At 42.4% G+C, this 20,955-nt stretch overlaps 1 protein-coding gene across 3 annotated transcripts in view; it reads left to right on the top strand.

Annotated features, from left to right (window-relative positions):
- Positions 1-3,204: 3,204 nt before the first annotated feature.
- FNDC3B (fibronectin type III domain containing 3B) overlaps positions 3,205-20,955 on the top strand; it is a 359,206-nt gene continuing 341,455 nt past the window's right edge. The window contains exon 1 of one of the 3 annotated variants that reach the window (XM_070373177.1): positions 3,205-4,226. The gene's annotated coding sequence lies outside the window, so the exon portion shown is untranslated. Of the gene's footprint in view, positions 4,227-4,986; positions 5,124-20,955 lie in introns of those variants that run through there. The other 2 variants (XM_070373162.1, XM_070373171.1) reach the window with 2 other exon arrangements.

Genomic DNA, 20,955 nt, shown 5'->3' with positions numbered 1-20,955 from the left:
TTTTCACTTTCATGCATTGGAGAAGGAAATGGCAACCCACTCCAGTGTTCTTGCCTGGAGAATCCCAGGGACGGCAGAGCCTGGTGGGCTGCTGTCTATGGGGTCGCACAGAGTTGGACACGACTGATGTGACTTAGCAGCAGCAGCAGCTAACGTGATCAGCTAGTGAATTTAGAAATCTTAGGCTGAGAAGTATTACAGGCTTAACGGCTTGAGACCTTTTCAATGCTAGTTTCAAATATATTAAAGTTGCATTTCTTTTGTTATAAAGTAAGTTATCTAAGATCAGGAAGTTTGACTTTGAACGTTTTCTTTAAATTTTAAAATACAACTCAACCCACATTACAATGGGTGATGGAAGGGTTTTTAAGTCTGTATATTTTGTTATATATAGGCCTTAACTTCTAGGCATCTCATTTGGATATTAATTTTTGTACTAGAGCAAGTCCTAAGTTGCTTTTGGAGCAAAGTTATGACTGTAGTTCTGTAACTTTAGACCTACGGTGGCAGATGACTTGGGTTGTCAACACCAGACGGTAATACTCATTGCCTTAAGTTGAGATCCTCCTTCCCATTTGCAGAACTACCTCTCTGGGCTAAGACTTCATATCTCCCACATAGGTTCAGGGCATACCTCTATGATATGAACCATATTCTACATCCTACTGCCAGAATAATCAACTTTGAAACCTCCTTCAGTCACTTCATGCCTTTATAATCCTACAGTGATTTCTCATTGTACTAAATTTAAATCCTTCAACATGTAGTTGGGAGCCCTCTCAAAAATTTCCCTGTAGTAAAGGCATCTTCATTCATTCATTCAAGGGGAGGAAGAAATATTTATATATTGAGTATCAGGTGCTAGAGGTTTTTATTCCTTACACCCTTAGCAGGAAGACAATATCACTAGTTAATAAGTAACCGACCCAGGAGTAGAGAACTTTAAAAGCTTGACTAACGTCACTGGCTTTTGTCTAATTATAATTTCCATGCTTTTTCCCCTACACCATACTTCCTCTCATTTTGCAAACACTGACTGGCTTTCTATTCTGTGCCAAAACTGATGTTAGGCGTTAGGATAAGAAGACAAATGAAACACTGAGATTATATATATGAAAATGCATTTACAATTTTAAGGCATTTTGTGTCATTGATTCTTCTTAATCAGAACACATTCAATCTAGTGGTAGAAACTAGGAGAAATAATTCTGTTATCTTAATTTCTCTTGCTTGCTTTTACCTCCTTTGCCAAGCCTGTCTTTCTACACTTAGATTCAAACTTCCACCCTCTGAAGTTTGGCCATTTATCTAGTCATTCAGATTCTTCCATATCCTTTAAAATTAATTTATTCAACAAACATTTATAAGGGGGGTATTGTATTTAAAGCTCCATGCTAGGTTAATGGTGGGGATACAAAAATGAACAAGACCAGTCAAGTGGAAGAGATATACAGTAACTTCAGAGCAATGTGAGAAGAACTGAAAAGGATTATGAGATTGTGGGGAAAACAGCTGTGAGACTACGGGAAGGGAGGGACGGAGTGATCAGAGATGAAGAAACGCTCTTCAGATAGGGGAAAGATAGAAGTATGCTCCAGACAGAGTGAAGGCAGGTGTGGAGTGGCAGTGGTGCTTGGACGTCAGGAGAGTTCAGCGGGGCTGGAGGCCATGGCTCAGGGGCAAGCCAGAGAAGCTGAGGCAGGAGCTGGGGAATCTCTGCTTTTTCTTTTTTCCCTTCCAATACAGGACTATGACCTAGGATTGGAACTTTGTTCTAGAAAGATGGCTTCAAGAGACCCTTTGGGAGTATTTGGGAAAAGAAGTCAATGAGGGCCGAGGGCCCCAATGCATAGACTCATCATTACTCCTCTCATCTGCAAAAAGAACCGCAAATTTCATGAGAAAAGGAGCTATTTCTCAGTATTCTTTTATGTTCTTCAGGCTTGAATACAGTACTATGTACAATAACTTTATCTGACAAACGGTTTTTATGTATTTTTTAGATCAATGAAAGTAGTATGTTGCATCTGGTTGCTACCTCGTCCTGCTTTGTAGCCTAATCAGTTCAGTTCAGTCCCCCAGTCGTGTCCGACTCTTTTCGACCCCATGAACCGCAGCACGCCAGGCCTCCCTGTCCATCACCAACTCCCGGAGTTCACTCAAACCCATGTCCACTGAGTCGGTGATGCCATCCAACCATCTCATCCTCTGCCGTCTCCTCCTCCTGCCCTCAATCTTTCCCAGCATCAGGGTCTTTTCCAATGAGTCAGCGTATATAACAATGTAGCCTAATAACTGAGGCTGCCGCTGCTACTGCTGCTGCTAAGTCGCTTCAGTCGTGTCCGACTCTGTGCGACCCCATAGACGGCAGCCCATCAGGCTCCCCCATCCCTGGGATTCTCCAGGCAAGAACACTGGAGTGGGTTGCCATTTCCTTCTCCAATGCATGAAAGTGAAAAGTGGAAGTGAAGTCGCTCAGTCGTATCCAACTCCTAGCGACCCCATGGACTGCAGCCCACCAGGCTCCTCCGTCCATGGGATTTTCCAGGCAAGAGTACTGGAGTGGGGTGCCATTGCCTTCTCTGATAACTGAGGTTAACTGTAATTATTTAGAATACCTGGGAAGCTAAAAGAGAGACTGGCCTCTTTGGGATGACTTCTACTTACTTGTCTGCCTGGATAATTTGAGGGGTGACATGGGATGCAGTCAGTTTACCATTTTGAGTCTATACAACAGGATACATTACATTTGGCTTAATTAGTATAAACACTGCTGCTGCTGCTGCTAAGTCGCTTCAGTTGTGTTCGACTCTGTGCGACCCCATAGACGGCAGCCCACCCGTCCCGGGGATTCTCCAGGCAAGAACACTGGAGTGGGTTGCCATTTCCTTCTCCAATGCATGAAAGTGAAAAGTGAAAGGGAAGTCGCTCAGTCGTGTCTGACTCTTAGCAACCCCATAGACTGCAGCCTACCAGGCTCCTCCACCCATGGGATTTTCCAGGCAACAGTACTGGAGTGGGGTGCCGTTGCCTTCTCCTAGTATAAACACAGCAGTTACCTAATGAATCCTACTGTGCCTTATGCATTATACTCTGTTTGATACAGAAATACAGACAGGAGTAAGGAACAGTCTCTGCTCTTAGGAGCGCATATTGGGCACCGAAAAGGGGAAACATACACTGTAACTTTGGTATTAATATAATAAAATCTCTTAATGCTATGTGAATGGTATGAACAAAGTGCTGAGGGAAATAGAGAAAGGAGGTGACAGAACAGCTCACAAGGCTGTGGGGATTTTAAAAAAGTTCAGTTCAGTCGCTCAGTCGTGTCCGACTCTTTACGACCCCATGAACCGCAGCACGCCAGGCCTCCCTGTACATCACCAACGCTCGGAGTTCATTCAAACTCACGTCCATCGAGTCGGTGATGCCATCCAGCCATCTCATCCTCTGCCGTTCCCTTCTCCTCCTGCCCCCAATCCCTCCCACCATCAGAGTCTTTTCCAATGAGTCAACTCTTCGCATGAGGTGACCATAGTACTGGAATTTCAGCTTTAGCATCATTCCTTCCAAAGAACATCCAGGACTGATCTTCTTTAGAATGGACTGGCTGGATCTCCTTGCAGTCCAAGGGACTCTCAAGAGTCTTCTCCAACACCACAGTTCAAAAGCATCAATTCTTCGGCGCTCAGCTTTCTTCACAGTCCATATATGTGCACATGAAAAAATGTCTTATTCTTAACTCTGATAATTACACAGCAAACCCCGCATTTATACCGGTGTTGGCGATCTTGGCAGAACATGAACTCCTCGCCTTTCAGGAGTTGCTAGTTCCCTTAAGCCTCAGACTTCTTTAAAGTCTAGCTGAACTAAAAGGAGTTTCTGGATAGTTATGCAGGACTAGAGCGAAACGGAGGATCCCACAGTTCCTGCGAATCGGGGCTTGTGGAGGCGGTTATACTCTGCAGATTACGGCAGTGGGCGGGCCCCAAATCCCCATGTGGTCCCGACATCATTGACATGGCGGAATCCCCCATCTAACCCTCCTGGTAGTTATTTGAGGCGGCGGCGGCGGCCGGAGGAGGAGGAGATCGGCGGTGGGGACGGCGGCGGCGGCGGCGGGAGCAGCGAAGGGGCGGCAGGGATTCTCGGGGCTGTCGGCTGGGGAGGCGTGGGAGACCCGGTGTGTGGCGCGCCCGGAGCCCCGCGTTTCAGCCCCAGGGAAGGTAAGGGATGCAGGAGCGGGAGTCTGGAGGGCACCGGGATCCCAAGTCTCTGCCGCCGCTCTCGGCGCGCTGGAAAGCCCCGTCCGGACGCAGAGTCTGCCAAAGTGCGTGCCTGTCCCGGAGCGCTTCGGGAGCGCCGGGCTTCCCGAGGAAAACTTGCCGCCAGAGTGCTGGGGCGCCCTGCGCTGATCTGGGCACCCCGGGAACAGGGGGCCCGGTGTGGGGGGTGCCGGCCTGCGCTTTGGGGCCGCGTCTTACTGGTCTCCGGGCCCCCGCTCATCCACACAGCTGGCCAAGGTTTGGAGGAGGGAAAGAAACGGGTAGATTCTTTCTTGATGGGGAAAAAAAAAATCTGGGCAGTGGTTCCCGGGCTCTCCCTCCCCCCTCGCCCTCCCTAGCCTTCCCAGCAGATTTTGTCCGAGGAATCCGCTCCCCCTCCCGGAATCTCCGCGGCAGGAACGCTGCCCAGGAGGGGGAGGGCGGGCGGAGAGGCCGAGGAATCTTCGACGTGTCACTTTCTGAGGCTGTAGATTTCCATATGGTGGAGGGAGGAGGGCGGGTGTGCGAAGTGGGGCTGAAGTCGGGCCGCCTCTCCGCGCCAGGCGGGGGCGGGCCGGGACCTCCGACCCGGGGATGCTCGCGGGGAGGGTCCCGAGCCCGAGCCGGCCCCCCGCCCAGGCCAGGCCTCTCAGGGACACTCCCCGCCTCGCCGCTGGCCACCTCAGTGCGCGCCACGTCCTCCCTCCCCGTCCTGCCCCCCGGGCTCCCCCCGGGCTGGGGGCGGTAACCGGCGGCAGCGGCCGGACTCGGCGAGCCTGGCGGCTGGAAGCTCGGGCGGGGGAGTGGGGCGCGGCGGGAAGGAGCGGGCGACCCGGTGTGTGGGCCAGCGTAGCTCCGGTCAGTCGGTCACCCCGAGGGGCTCCCGGGCCGGGGTGGGGCGGGCGGGCGGAATCCGCGCCCCGAGGCGGCCGGGAGGGGCCGTGCGGACCGTCTGGTGCCCGCGGCTGGGCGGGGGCCGGCCGGCGTGGGAAGGGCTTGTCACTCCGGGCGGAAAGTGGGGCCTCGGGCTGTGCCCGCGAACTTTCCCAAAGGTCCGGTCCCCGCGCCCCGTAAGAGCCCGAGCACCCGGGCCTGATGTCCCCGGAGACGGGGCAGGGCCGCCCGGCGGCGCCGTTGGCGGGGAGGCTTCCAGGAGTGCGCGGTTGGAGTTGGAGCTTTTCGAATCTCAACTCCCACCCTTCTATCTTTGACTAAGGGAAGCGATGGCATTTTATCTAGACAGTACCGTTTGCGGACTGCCTTAAAAGTTAAAACTTTTAATTTTTTTCTCATCAGTCCAGCACGTTCTTGAAACAAGATTTGGAATTTGGCCGCAGTGGGCCGACGCCGGGGCCGCAGATTCATACGTTGATCTCTCCATCCTTGTTGGTTTCTAGTCTCCCTCCCCCTCTTCCACCCAGGCTTAATCATATTTTGGAACGGGCGAGGTCTTTTGTTGGGTGGGCACCCCCCTTGATTGCTTGTCTGTTTATTTTTTGATGTGCAGTTAATTTGATTTGAATTTCCTCCAGTTTCCAGGCTCTCGTAGGGAAAGCTAAGGAAGAGGGAATACGCCACCTTTTTTTTTTTTCTTCTTTTTTTTAATGTGGAGAGAGGTGGGGCATTGGGAAAGGGGAGGCACGGTGGTTGTGGGCAAAGAGTCAGAGGGAGCAGACAGACCCGGAAGAAAAGGAATCTGCTCTGGATTATCTTTTTTTTTTTTTTTTTTTGAGGCTTCTGGCCTCTGGCAAAAATGCTCTGTTCTACTGCCTGAGCTGCTCTTTACTCTCAAGTTAGAGCTGTGACACGGGGCCGGGACTACGCCCGGGGGAAGAGGCCATGCAGCCACGCCAAGAGCAGCCTGTAGCCCTGGTTTTGTGCCTTGTATGGGGGCCAGTGGTTTCCCCTGGTTGGAAGCGGCCTCTGTGGAACCGGCGTTTTGTAAATTTCCTGGCTCTCCGGGAGCGGCTGTTAATGACGGTAAAGTCTTTGGGCTTGCTTTCTGGTCCTGCAAAGGAACCTTACCTGTAAGGTCACTCGCTTCCCTCCACCATACGGAAATTCTCACTTTGTTTAGACACGAGAGGGTCACGCACAAGCTGGCCAAGAATGAGGCATACTTGGTAGAAAGAAAAAGTCACTAAAAAATGGTACTTAAACTCCTAGGCGCTTTTAAAATGTTTTGGTTTATGTGCTCCTAAGAGAAAAGAATTCTACATAAAGATAGTGTTCATTTTAAAAGAGATCTTAAAACTGTAAGATATCATCATGGAATAGGAGGTTGTAGCTTCTAATTACAGTATGTACAATTTCAGAAAGATATTCCAGTAACCTTTTAAGACAGACTTTATAAATAGCTCACGTCAGACCATGGGCTATATTGGAGAGTCAGTCTTCTGGGGTTTCTGGAGGAATGGTTGGGATCAGTTAGGAAGCTGGCTCTAGGAGCCTAGGTAGTAGTTTACTCAGTAGGAGTTTTGCCTAACATTTCATTTAAAGTGGCAACATTTGATAGTGTCCTTAGAACTGAAAACCTGAAGAACCTCCCAACTTTTCAGTTTTAGGAAAATGAGGCCCAGTGAGGGGGAATGACTTGTTCCGTGTTTGTGATTTTAGATTAAAATGCAATACTAGATTAATAATTACTCTTTTGGATATCTAATGTGTACTAAGTACTGCATATAGTGGTGGGGTTTTTTTTTTTAACATTATCTCATTAAAATTCTAATAGTCTTTCAATTTAGGTGATGTTAAGGACATTTTATAGACAAGGCATTGAGGTTCATAGAAATTTAGCAACTTGCACAAGATCACATAGAATTTTCTTTGGTGATGAAATTGGTTTTATATCTCTGCTGTCCAGTATGGCAGTCACCAGGCACGTGTAACTGTTGTACCATTTAAAATGTGGCCTGTTCGTAGAAGAACTACATTTTAAATTGTATTTACTTTTAATTATTTTAAACTGCTACTTGTGGCTAGTGGTTAGGTACCCCGATTTTGGGGACTGTAAAGAGGAACTTTCTCTCAAATCTATTTATGTTTAACTGGATCCCATTCCTTTTTAAGATTGCCTAGTTCAGTTTTCTTTCTTCCATACCACCAGAAGATGCTTAGATTTAGTTGTTAAGTGGAATTCAAATACCAGATTACCTGTAGCTCAAAAACAAGCAAATAATTGTTTTAAAAATACTTGCCTGTCATAGTAAAAACTGATAGACAAAAACTTTAAATGACATTTTCTGTTTGATTGAAATAACTGCTTATAGGAATTGTTGGTTATTTTCAGTATAATAAAGGAGTATAAGTAGGGAATGGTATGAAAAAATCACTAATAAGTTGAAAAAAACTACTCCCAGTATCCATTTACCTGTTCATTGGGTGATTTTTTTCAAATGTGTTCATTCAGGTAAATAATATAACCAAATCAGCATTCACTTTCCTAATCTAGCTGCATGATTAACCTGAAGAATTAAAATCATTGCTTTACTACCAAAGGAAGATTCTCTTGGTGGCATATGGTCAAATAGTTTTCTGATAAGTGGATTTAATTTAAATCTTTTGCATTTTAGAATTTATTTGGTAGAAGGAATTTCAACAACTTTCTTATTTTATTAATATATGAAAGTGAAAATTCCAACTCATGTTAAAATAAGCATTCATTTATCTGGATTTCATCCATAAATATCCAATAACCCAATACCTTTTTCTTTCCTTTTTTTTTTTTTTTGCCTACTGCTTTCAGGAAAAGACAGATGACAAAATAATCTTTTATTAGAATTTTAAAAACAGTAACTTCTAGATTCGTTATAAATGTATCTGAAGCTGCTCTATCTTTCATAGTTATTGTATTGCTCAGGGATAATTGCAGTTCATAATCCTGACCCTAGAGTATTAATGTGATTCTGAAAGACACTAGTAAGTCAGCTTTAAATTGTTCTATATTATTTTAGTGTTGTGTGAATTGTGTGGCCTCCATCTCTGAAAATTGTAAATTCAACTAAAGGTGAGGCATCGGTTAATTAGACCATTCAGATAGCTGAAAAACCTTTCTATACCCTTTCCTGACTATTGGGATCATAGTTATTGTCAAAAAACCAACATAAGAATCATGTTATAAATAGGATTATGGTGTTCTTGTGATCGTGACAAATACTGGAAACATGATTTAACTCAGGATGCATAGTTCCATATTTTGGACATCAAGGTGCTTAATACAAATGAGACATAATTTAAAAGATATTGAAATGATAGGCAAAGATTAGAGATCTCATGGGCCTCCCAAATCTTATATCCCCTAGTGAGGGCCACATCTGAGTATCAGTTTGAAATCAGAATAGTCTGTCAGGGACTTAATTTACTTCTTAGCTGTGTGTCCTTGATAGATTTCTGAAACTCTGTTAGTCTGTTTCTTCATTTTAGTATAAGGAGAAAACATCTTACCTGTACCATTTTTCAAGTGGTTGTCACAAGGGGTTAATATGAGTCAGTGTATTGAACAGTGTTTAGCAAAGCCTTGCACAAACTCCATAGTTTATTACATTGCAAAGTTTAAAAACTGAGCTGTTCTTAGGGAATTAGTTTGCATGTTTTCAGAGACCTCCAAATCGTGTTTGGACACTTTGAAAAATGATTCATTTTTTTTATTTGTGATGAATTTCAATCTAAAGATTGAAATTTTATTTTCTCCATATTCCTAATGCCGTAGTTGATTTGTGACCTCTCAAAAGTTGTATTTCCTTACATGTGGTCCATAGCTGGTTGGCACTGCTGAAGTGGACAAGACAGTCAGCTTGATTCAGAATCATTCTTAAGGTGGAGGGGAAGAACGACAGTCTCCTAGAGGAATTTCCAAAATTGAATGATAGAGGCATGGGGTTCAGTCCCTGTATGGTATCTTGCTGCTGCTGCTGCTGCTAAGTCGCTTCAGTCATGTCTGACTCTGTGTGACCCCAGAGACGGCAGCCCACCAGGCTCCCCTGTCCCTGGGATTCTCCAGGCAAGAACCCTGGAGTGGGTTGCCATTTCCTTCTCCAATGCATGAAAGTGAAAAGTGAAAGGGAAGTCGCTCAGTCGTGTCCGACTCTTAGTGACCCCATGGACTGCAGCCTACTAGGCTCCTCCTTCCATGGGATTTTCCAGGCAAGAGTACTGGAGTGGGGTGTCATTGCCTTCTCCGTATGGTATCTTAGTAAGTCTATTATTTGAGCTTTCAGTAATTATAGCTGCATGTCGAGTGTATGCTCAGTCTCTTCTGACTCTTTGTGACCCCATGGACTGTCGTCTGCCAGGCTCCTTTGTCCATGGGATTCTCCAGACAAGAATACTGGAGTGGGTTGCCATTTCCTCCTCCAGGGGACCTTCTCTACACAGGGATGGAATCCTGCAATGCAGGCAGATTCGTTACCACTAGTGCCACCTGAGAAGCCCCAGAACAGGTTCTTGGTGGGGTGAAGTTTGGGGAATAGGATGGAGGATACTGGAGTGGGTTGCCATTCCCTTCTCCAGGGGATCTTCCCGACTCAGGAATCGAACCTGGGTCTCTTGCATTGCAGGCAAATTCTTTACCATTTGAGCCACCAGGGAAGCCCAGTTATAGCTGAGAATGGGGGGAGAAATCATTTTCTGTATAGGGAAATATTTGCAACCTACTGTGTTTTCACTTTGGAAATCACAATGCCTCTTCTTCACTTTAATGAGGTTAATACATTCAATGAGAGTGGTAAGACATTCAGTTCAGTTCAGTCATTCAGTTGTGTCTGACTCTTTGAGACCCCATGGACTGCAGCACGCCAGGCTTCCCTGTCCATCACTAACTCCTGGAGCTTACTCAAACTCATGTCCACTGAGTTGGTGATGCCATCCAACTATCTCATCCTCTGTCATCCCCTTCTCCTCCCGCCTTCAATCTTTCCCAGCATCAGGGTCTTTTCCAGTGAGTCAGTTCTTTTCATCAGGTGGCCAAAGTATTGGAGTTTCAGCTTCAGCATCAGTCCTTCCAATGAGTATTCAGGAATGATTTCCTTTACGATGGACTGGTTGGATCTCCTTGCAGTCCAAGGGACCTCAAGAGTCTTCTCCAACACCACAGTTCGAAAGCATCAGTTCTTCAGCACTCAGCTTTCTTTATAGTCCAACTCTCACATCCATACGTGACTACTGGAAAAACCATAGGTTTGACTAGATGGACCTTTGTTGGCAAAGCAATGTCTCTGCTTTTTAATATGCTGTCTAGGTTGGTTATAGCTTTTCTTCCAAGGAGCAAGTGTCTTAATTTCATGGCTGCAGTCACTATCTGCAGTGATTTTGGAGCCCAAAGAAATAAAGTTTTCTACTGTTTCCATTGTTTTTCCATCTATTTGCCATGAAGTGATGGGACTGGATGCCATGATCTTCTTTTTTTGAATGTTGAGCTTTAAGCCAGCTTTTTCACTCTCCTCTTTCACTTTCATCAAGAGGCTCTTTAGTTCCTCTTCACTTTCTGCCATAAGGGTGGTGTCACCTGCATATCTAAGGTTATTAATGTTTCTCCCGGCAGTCTTGATTCCAGCTTGTGCTTCATCCAGCCCAGCGTTTCTCCATGATGTACTTGCATATAAGCTAAATAAGTAGGGTGACAATATACAGCCTTCACGTACTCCTTTCCCAATTTGGAACCAGTCTGTTGTTCATATCCAGTTCTAACTGTTTCTTCTTGACCTGCATACAGATTTCTCAGGAAGCAGGTCAGGTGGTCTGATATTCCCATGTTTTAAAGAATTTTCCACAGTTTATTGTGATCCACACAAAGGCTTTGGCATAGTGAATAAAGCAGAAGTAGATTTTTTTCTGGAACTCTCTTGCTTTTTCTATGGTCTAGCGGATGTTGGCAATTTGATCTCTGGTTCCTCTGACTTTTCTAAATCCAACTTGAACATCTGAAAGTTCACGGTTCACATACTATTGAAGCCTGGCTTGGAGAATTTTGAGCATTACTTTGTTAGCGTGTGAGATGAGTGCAGTTATGCGGTACTTTGAACATTCTTTGGGATTGGAATGAAAACTGACCTTTTCCAGTCCTGTGGCCACTGCTGAGTTTTCCAAATTTGCTGGCATATTGAGTGCAGCACTTTCACAGCATCATTTTTAAGGATTTGAAATAGCTCAACTGTGAGCCTGTTATTTTCAAGTAAACCTTAATTCTCATCCTTGTGCAGCTGCTGGGAATGCACTTGGGTAATTGAAAGTGAAAGTCACTCAGTTGTATCTGACTCTTTGTGACCCCATGGACTATACAGCCCATGGAATTCTTCAGGCCAGAATCCTGGAGTCGGTAGCCTTTCGCTTCTCCAGAGGATCTTCCCAACCCAGGGACTGAACCCAGGTCTCCCACATTGCAGGCAGATTTTTTACCACCTGAGCCACCAGGGAAGCCCCTAGGTAGTTGAGGAAAAGCTTTATTCTTTAGTTGACACTGAATGCCTTTGAATATAGGAAAATATTTGTAAGCACTTTTTTTTTGCCTTAAAATACACAATACTGTATATATAGTATTAATGTGTTTTTTAAAAGGCAGAGAATGCTTCAGTCACTGGCTAGGCAGAGGCAGGTTTCTGTTGAAGCAAAGTACAGGCTCACTTGGGAGGATGACTTGATGGTTGGTACTTGAGCTTCCTTGGTGGCTCAGTGGCAAAGAATCTGCCTGCTAATGCTGGAGATGTGGGTTTGATCCCTGGGTTGCAAAGATCCCCTGGAGAAGGAAATGGTAACCTGCTTTAATATTCTTGCCTGGGAAATCCATGGACAGAGGAGCCTGGAGGGCTGCAGTTCATGGGGTTGCGAAGAGTTGGACTGAGCACGCACGTACTTGAACTGTTTGCAAGGTACAGCCAATGAGAAGCAGGTCCCTAGTCACAAGCTTACCCAGAAGGGGATTGTTTATGGTGTGGGTTTAGAGTCAAGGATCTGTCTCTGGAGACCAGAGGTTTGTGGGGGTAGGGGTTGGAACCCATAGAGGAGAGGGGAAGTTGGGAGGTTTTTAAACCACCAAGAATAAATCCAGTAAGCTAAGACTATAGTGATCATCTATTACAGGTGGGGAAGTTTCTTAATTTAAAAATGTATCAATCCTTGAATCTCTTTTATTGGTCCCTAGTTGAGATATAAAAACACCTGGATTATAATTTCATTGGCTAATGAAAGGTCCTTGCCAGAACTCACCGTCGGTTCAGTCACTGGCTCCTCTCATCTTTTGTTTGTGTAATATTACTACTACTTGTCAGTTTTCATATAGTTGGAGGGAGAAGATTTTAATGGTGTTGAGCCAAAGCTAGCATAATTTGCCATTCTAGTAAGTTTCTGTTTAAAATGTGTCTTGTATTAAATGATTATGTTTGAGTTTAAAATATAATTATGTAATTTTATTTCATTTACTTGTTTATTACTCAGGAGGCAGTTATTGAGTTCTAAACTAGGTGCTTAATGAAATATTCTATGCTGTTCTGACTTTTTTTGCAAATTCAAGACATTTTTCTGTTTACTTCAGGGGTCTTTTGCTCATATTTTTGAGATGTTGTAGAGGGAGCTGTGTTTGCCACCAGACTCCTAGGGCAGGATGTGACAATTTAGTCCTTTGCTCCTATCTGAAATCTGAAAAATGTTAACAATTGGAGCACCTATAGGCTATGTTTAAAACTAAATTTATATAAGAATTAAAGGCTTTTGATACAAACCTTGTTTTAACTTTTTGGAAGATGAACTTTTTTTTATAAAGGCAACCAATCAGAAAAATTTGTTTAAATTAAGTTGATATAATACAGACTCAAAGTGTTCAATTATGAAAAGCTTTCTGTTAAAATAACTATCTGGAAAATTGTCTTCATACATGAGCAAATGTAGTATGTTTGAGACATAATGGAAGATTCTAAAATCCCAGGAAATAACACGATTTAATTTATTCTTAAGGGGCTCAGTCAGTTTCTCCACAGCTGGTGGGAGAGGGTCTCTGTTAAAAATAACTTCATTGTTCTGGATGTAACTAATTAGGAATTTGCAATTATCCAGGCAAGTCTAAGATAAAGTTTGGCTTACTACTCTATATGAAAAGGTTTTACTGTAACAAATTTAAATAGATCATAAGAGGAATATTTACTTAATTGGGAGAACAAACCACTTTAAGCACCTTGGAAAAATCAATTTACTTGAAAACAATGTAAAACTGCAGTATGGGTTGAAAATAGTTCTACTACTGGGCTTTTTCATAGAGGTGTGGGACTGCCATGAAATAAACGGCAATTTTTTCAGTACTGTCACATGAACTAGGAATAGTTAGAAGTATATTTTTGTATACAAAATAAGTCATAACAGTAAGCAAATGTCCACCTCCCCATCTCTCATCCCACTCCCACCAATAGAGTCCCAGATATGCCTGTTGATTTGCTTTGAATGTTTTCTATTGTTATTTGTTTTGCTACTTGTTGTCTCCTCCTGTAAGCACTTGATGGCAGATTGGTGAGAGCAGGTGTTAAAGGCTTAAAAACATCATTATTGCTTTTAACTGCCCATCTCTTCCTCCATATGGGATTGGGCAAAGTTGTGGAAAGCCTGCCAGTGGTATTTAGGTAAGTTTATTATAACTCTTTCCCTTCTACTTTTACTAAAGCAAGGCCTTCCTGGACAGCTTAGTTCCAGGTATTTTGTGAACTGCCCCAAGAAAAGTAAATTTCTTTAAAAAATATTTAAAAATATTTATATCGACTTATTCAGACATGAGGTTTTCAAATACTTGACTTTTTAGAGTTCAGACTGACCAGTTTTTATGGTACAGGTTGTAAATGTAGGATCCTCAATATGCTTTTAGGGTATTATGCTCCTTTTTATCTTATATTGAAAAAAAATTAAAAACACATTTTATATTATTTAAGTCACTTAAGAGAAAAATGTTAAAAGTCATTAGATATTACTGTTCCTCATTTTTCTGTTTTTCTTGTACCAGGAAAAAAAAATCCAATTTAGGGTAATAAAGGTAAATGTTAATCTGAATTAATGAATCAGAGAATACTTGAATATGTTGAATTGGAACACTAGTATGTTGCTGTTGGGAATGTCCAAAGGTACAGCTGCTGTGGAAAATAGTTTTGTGGTTTCTCAAAAAGTTAAATATAGAATCACCTAGCAATTCCATTACTAGTATGTACCCCAAATAACTGAAAGCAGGGACTCAAACAGATACTTGTATACCAGTGTTTATACTGATATTATTTAGAATATCTAAAAGGTGAAAAAAGGCCAGATGTCCATTCACAGATGAATGGATAAACATAATGTGGTCTGTACATACAGTGGAATATTATTCAACCATAAACAGGAATGAAATTCCAATACATGCTACAACAGAGTTGAGCCTTGGAAACATGCTGAGTGAAATAAGCCAGACACAAAAGGGCAGATATTACATGTTCCTACTTATGTGAGGTCCCTGAAATAGGCAAATTCATAGAGAAGAAAAGGAGAATAGACATTACCAGAAGCAAGGGGAAGAGGAATAGGTATTATACTTTGATCCGTCCTGAGCTTCTGTTTGGGATAATGAAAAGTTCTGGAAATGAACAGTGGTGATGGTTGCTCAATATTGTTAATGTATTTCATGTACCTGAACCTTCATGTACCCTGAACCATGTGATTAAAAATGGTTAAAATGGCAAATGGTATGTATGTTTTATCACAATAAAAAACTGAAAACAAAATTGGAGATTTCTTCCACATGATTTCAGCTTGCCTCTGTTTGCTCCTCCTCTGTCTACTCCGTGCTGGGTATGTAGATGTTACCCCTCCTTCCCATTGCCTAGTGCAGTGTAAAGGGTGATTTCCCCTAGGCCATTTTTGGAGGTCAGTGTTTCCTTATTTTATTAACTGACTTGAATTTAAGAGGAGACTATTTAAAAGTAGGAGATCCCTGGAGAGAGAGAAAAGAAGATATTTTAACATTTAGATGAGCCAGGTAGTTTATTAATATCCACAGACTGTGTAGGCACACAAAGGTGGTCTATGATGAATTTCACTGTGAGTCGTCCAGGGAGTAGGATGTACAATTAGACCTGTCATATTTTCTAACCTTTAAACATTTTTTGTAATTTCAATTGTGTCATCTTCCATACTCTAGGAAAACTTTGATTTCCACTTAGAGAAAGGGTCTAAGTCATCTCAGTACTAGTGTTGGACAAGCATTTAAGGAAACGCATTCTTCAGTTTGTTAGACTAAAACTTACTGAGAGGGGATAGAGTGAGAGAAAGCAAGTATGTAGTATTTTATTCATCTGAACTTATGTCTAGCACCTATTAATTATTCATAATGGTGACTGTTCTCTGAGTGTTGATTTTTTGTTTTGCTTCTGAGATACAGATGTTGAGTTTAGGTAGATCACTTATAAAATGGTGGTGCAGGATTTTTGTTAAGTGATTGGATATAAAGCTTAAACATCCGGCATAAAGTGCATGTTATGAATACTGAAAATATCAGATAAAAATCCAGATGGAAAGACTTCACTCCAGAGCCATGATTTTAGGTAATTTATCATTTTCTTTAATTTCTTCTGGCACTATTTCTGTACTTTTCAGAACACTTGTCCTTTTCAGTGTTGTCTGATTGTCTCCTTACTTGAGTGTAGGAATGATTACTTATTTACCTTAATGTCTTTGGAGAGTGCATAGTAAGTGCTCATTGGATGGATGGTTGGATAAATTCCTAGGCTAAATATGCCATTTAAACTTAGTACCTCTTCTAAGACACTCAAGTCATTATTTCTCTGCTGAAGTCGATCTTTTTGAAGCATGGGCGATATTATCGGCATTGTGTTTCCACGGTTTTCCTGAAATTTTTTTTTCTCATGGTAGGGATCTAATAAAATATTAAAAGCATGAGTCACTTTCAGTGCAAACCTAGCCTTTCATCCATTGCTATTTTAAAGAAACAAAGTTCTCCAAAGAGAACATGGATTATTTCCCCCCCATGTTTGTATCATATCACTGATTGATTTTGAAAATACAAATAGAACGAATAGCTTATATTTCTATTCCCTAAAAATGCCACCCTCAATTATGTATGTTTTGCTTGTCTATTGGAGTTAGTTTGGGAATTATAAATTAAGAACATTATTTTTGGAAAAAGGTGACAGTTTAAAATGATCTTCTTATAGGGAAACTCTAGAACGGAGACACTGAGGGGGCAGGAAAAAAAACCCAACATGTGTCTTGCTAAGTGGTTGGGGGTCCAGCAGAGAGAGTTGATTCTGCTAGACTGGAGGCCAGAGTATTTAGTGCTACACTAAGCCATGGAGCTCACTCCAGTACTCTTGCCTGGAAAATCCCATGGACAGGGGAGCCTGGTGGGCTGCCGTCTATGGGGTCGCACGGAGTCAGACACGACTGAGCGCCTTCACTTTCACTTTTCACTTTCATGCATTGGAGTAGGAAATGGCAACCCACTCCAGTGTTCTTGCCTGGAGAATCCCAGGGACAGGGGAGCCTGATAGGCTGCCGTCTATGGGGTCACACAGAGTCAGACACGACTGAGGCGACTTAGCAGCAGCAAACCATGGAGAAAAGGTAAGAGTGTATGATGGAAATCTGAGGAGACTGACCTCAGCCACTAGCAGGGCGAGGTAAGCATACCTGAGAAGAGAAGAATCTCTCGGAGCATCCTAGGGCTAATGTATGGGGCGGAAGGCGCACGTGTGCCCTCATTCATTCAGTCTGGGGTGGGATCCGACATCTTCATTAGGTGTTTCAGGTGAATTCTGTGATCCAACAACTTTGGGAAACTCAGATTTGGGAACTCGGCCCTATTGGTAATCTATCTTTTTCAAGTTTTTTACCTGTTGCCTGCAAAGAGGTGAGGTGGGAGGAGTACTTAGAAGGGACAGCAGAGGACTCTAGTTAGGACCCAGGGCAGAATTGAAGGGTTCCTCAGAAGGGTTTAACGTCCTGTTCTTTGGGATAAAATGATAACCACCCTTAGTGGTTTAATATAGAAACGAGGACACTTGTCATTTGTGCACTCAATCCAAACATTTGGACTGCAAGCCAGATGTAAAATAGTGACCAGCAATAGTTGAGCACATACCACGTGTCAGGGACTTGCATGTATATAAAACTATGAAAGAGAAGATTTCTATTTTTCTGTTTTCACTATCTACTGCAGAAGCCCAATCATACCTGGTGTGCTGTAAATGTATGTCAGTGAACTAAGATTAAAGGATATGCTCAAAAAGGTAGAAAAGATCACCTGGACTGCAGAAGTTTTTTTCAACTATATCACACTGCTGCTTTAATAGTTCACATTAAATGTCTTCTTTGTATCTCCAGACTTGGAACAGGGTCTGTTTGTGTTCCCAGGTAGCTGAATGCTAAGGCTAAGTACTAGTTGAATGCCTTCCATGTGTTCAACCTGTCGATGGTCCAGAAACCTAAAATTTACTTTTGAAACAATAATAATATTCTGGACATCTCCCAAGAGGGAGATTTTCCTAGATTGTTTTCTGTAATAGCAACTGAACCTTGGATGAGAGAAACCAGAGAATAGAAGTATACTTCATAGAAAGTAATATATGAGAAACTCAATATAGTGAATGGGAATGATCTAGAGCAGCTGATTAAGAAATGGTAGTGAAGTTTTATCTGACTCAGACATGTGGAAAATGCTGTGAGAGAGAGTCCTTTTCACTCAGTGGCAACACCGTTTTGTTCACCTTGCATTCTGTCTCCCCGGTGCCTTTCATTTAAGTTAATTTATATAGTGTAAGATCCTGTACTTATAAGCTGCACCTGGAAAAGCAAGTCCTCGCATTCCTAATACTAACCCTTTCTGTCCTTTTAAGGCGAATAGTTTGTGGTGTTTGGGTTGCACTGAAGGCAGCCACAGGGGTGGGATGAGCCCAGAACTGACTAGAACGTGTCTCGTCTCTGCAAACGCCAAGAGCAGCTCCCGTGGTGCATAAAAGGTGACCTCAGGATTCAGAGAGGCCCTCTGCTTTCCCAGACAGCCCAGGCTAAACCTGGGGAGCTGGCAGCCCTAAATGCTTCCTTTGTTAGAAATTATTGCGCTCCCTACTCCATCTTTAGAAAGTGAGTTCACCAAAGGTGAGTTAAGGACAAGGCTTTGAAGTGGGACCTGACTTGCTTTCTCTCGCTGTGTTTGTGTGTGGGGCGGTGTGGATGAAGAGTAATGAAGATGCAGTGCCCACGGCGGTATTACCTAAACACTGCTGCTTACTCCTTCACGAGAGTGCTGCTCATGGTCCAGAAGGAGCCGTGTGCTTCTCTGGGGATTGTGTGTCCACAGAATGGGGAGGACTGTGAGAACAACCTTCTCTTTGTTTCTCAAAACTTCTGTCCAGGAGGGAGGCTATAAATGGTAAAATGTCCATGACCTGTTGCCATCCCAGAGAGGGGCTCCCTGATGCTGGCCTGCCTACGTGCCCTCCTCTCGGTGCAGCTCAGGGCTAGCAAGCCTTTGCCTTGTAACCAGGCTTTCAGAGCTTGATGGTGGTGGTCTTCATGACACAGAGTACTACAGGATCTAACTAACTTTAAAATTTTTAAAATTTTCTTAAATTGAAATATAGTTGATTTAAAATGCTGTGTTACTTTCAGGTATATAGCACAGTGAGTCAGTTATACATATGTGTGTATATATCTATTCTTTTTCAGATTCTTTTCCATTATAGATTCCTACAGAATGTAGAGTGTGATTCCCTGTGCTCTACAGTAGGTTCTTGTTGGTTATCTGTTTTATATATAGGAGTATGTGTGATTGAACTAACTTGTAAGAGCACTTAATTTTAAAACATCTATTTTATGCCTTAAGGTGTAGAGGAAACAGTGTTAAGCACTGTACAAAAGGGAGTATGTTTTCATTTTTGCATTTGGGCACTTTGTTGTCTTAAGTTCTAAATTGCTTGGATCCTCGCCTGTCTAACCCTTTGTACACTTTTACCACTTTTCACCTGAAAGTGGAGGTTTATTGATATGTAATTAATTTTGGATAAAAGATGCTGAAATTGCCCATGTGTATGCTCATATTCAAGGAAATTATGAAATCAGCTTTGAGCCTCCTAGAAAGGAAGTTCAACTTTTAAAATGCTGCCCTTTTAAAATTATTTAGCTGTTTAGTGAATATGTCTCATTATTTATACTTAGCACATAAAAATACTGGATATGGATGTTCTTTTGTTATGCCACAAATGAAGACTGATAATTCCCAACCCCCTAGCTATATCCCTGAATTTTAGACCAATGTATTCAACTATAGATCTTTACCTTAATTCCCACAGGCATTTCCAACTGAGTCTACCTGCTGTCTTTTTTTTTTTTAAAGAGACTTATGGGAGCAGGGAGAAGAAATGGATAATAATTTTTAAGGCTTGTGTCTTAATTCAGGTTTTAATTAGCAACAGATATCTTTAATTTGGACTTCCCAGGTGTTGCTAGTGGTAAAGAACTCCCCTGCCAGTGCAGGAGACATAAGAGATGCGGATTCAGTTGCTGAATTGGGAAGATCCCCTGGAGAAGGGCATGGCAACCTACTCCAATATTTTTGCCTGGAGAATCCCATGGACAGAGGAACCTGGTAGGCTGTAGCCCCTAGGGTTACAAAGAGTTGAACACGCCTGAAGCGACTTAGCACACACGCATCTTCAATGCAAAATTTCTTTACTAATGCAGTTGAATTATTTCCAGGTATATTTGATTTTGACATTCTGATCTTGCTATGTGGTTACTGGCCTGTAGCTTTAACTGTATTTTAATGATAACTGGGACACTCTGATAATTTTAAAACCTAGTCTTTTAGATTTTTCTATTTTCTTATTAAATTTGTGGAAACAATGTCATTTCCTATTTATGTTTTACTTTCCAATTCTCTTAATTCAGTTTTCTCAGGAGTGCAAACCCATTAAAGCATAGTAGTTGGCTAATAAGAGAAAATTGAGGGTACAAATAAATTTTCCCTAGATTCCCTTAGCTTCATTTTGTTTGGAGTAATTTTAGGCCCCGAGTGTTTGCCATTAACGTTCTATTTTTGCAGGCTTTCCTCTCTTGCTTTTGTGAGAAGCAGGGATTGTAGGAGGGAGTAGAGGAAAGTAGGCCAGGTTTGAGAAGGATGTAGTGCCAATGAAGGTGAGTGAGTTTGTCTCTATTATCTTTTATGTGGGATGATGAGTTTTCCAAATTCTAATTTCCACTGAGTCATCTGTGAGTTCAGTAGAGGGGCAGTTCTTTGTCTGCTGTCAGATGTTCTGCTTGGCAGATTAATGAACAACCTTTTTTTTTTTTTAAGTATTTTTAATGCAGATTGCTGTATTTTTATATTTTTGGTTAAATGTCCATTTTGGCCAAGAAATAACTTTTTCATGCCATTTTTTCAGGAAAAGCATACTAATAACTTTCTAGAAAGCTTAATCACAAGATAGGTTGGATGAAAAGGAAACATCTTTTAGAGAAACCACTCTTCTTGGAAGTTTTCTAGTTCTTGTCTGTAAATAATAGCAGAGTATCACATACAATTTTTTTATTTGTGGGGCATGAGAAGCTAATCACTTAACTTGGACCAAATATTTTTGGTAAGAAGGTAAATCTTTCATCATCATTTGTAGTGGGAGGACTGAGCCCACGTGCTCTGGAAACTGAGCCCTGAGTTTGAGACCCCAGATTTTCA

This window comes from Bos mutus, chromosome 1 (genome assembly GCF_027580195.1).
Source record: "Bos mutus isolate GX-2022 chromosome 1, NWIPB_WYAK_1.1, whole genome shotgun sequence".
NCBI lineage: Eukaryota > Metazoa > Chordata > Mammalia > Artiodactyla > Bovidae > Bos > Bos mutus.
Note: the sequence above shows the minus strand (reverse complement) of the source record. Positions and strands in the feature narration are given on the sequence as shown.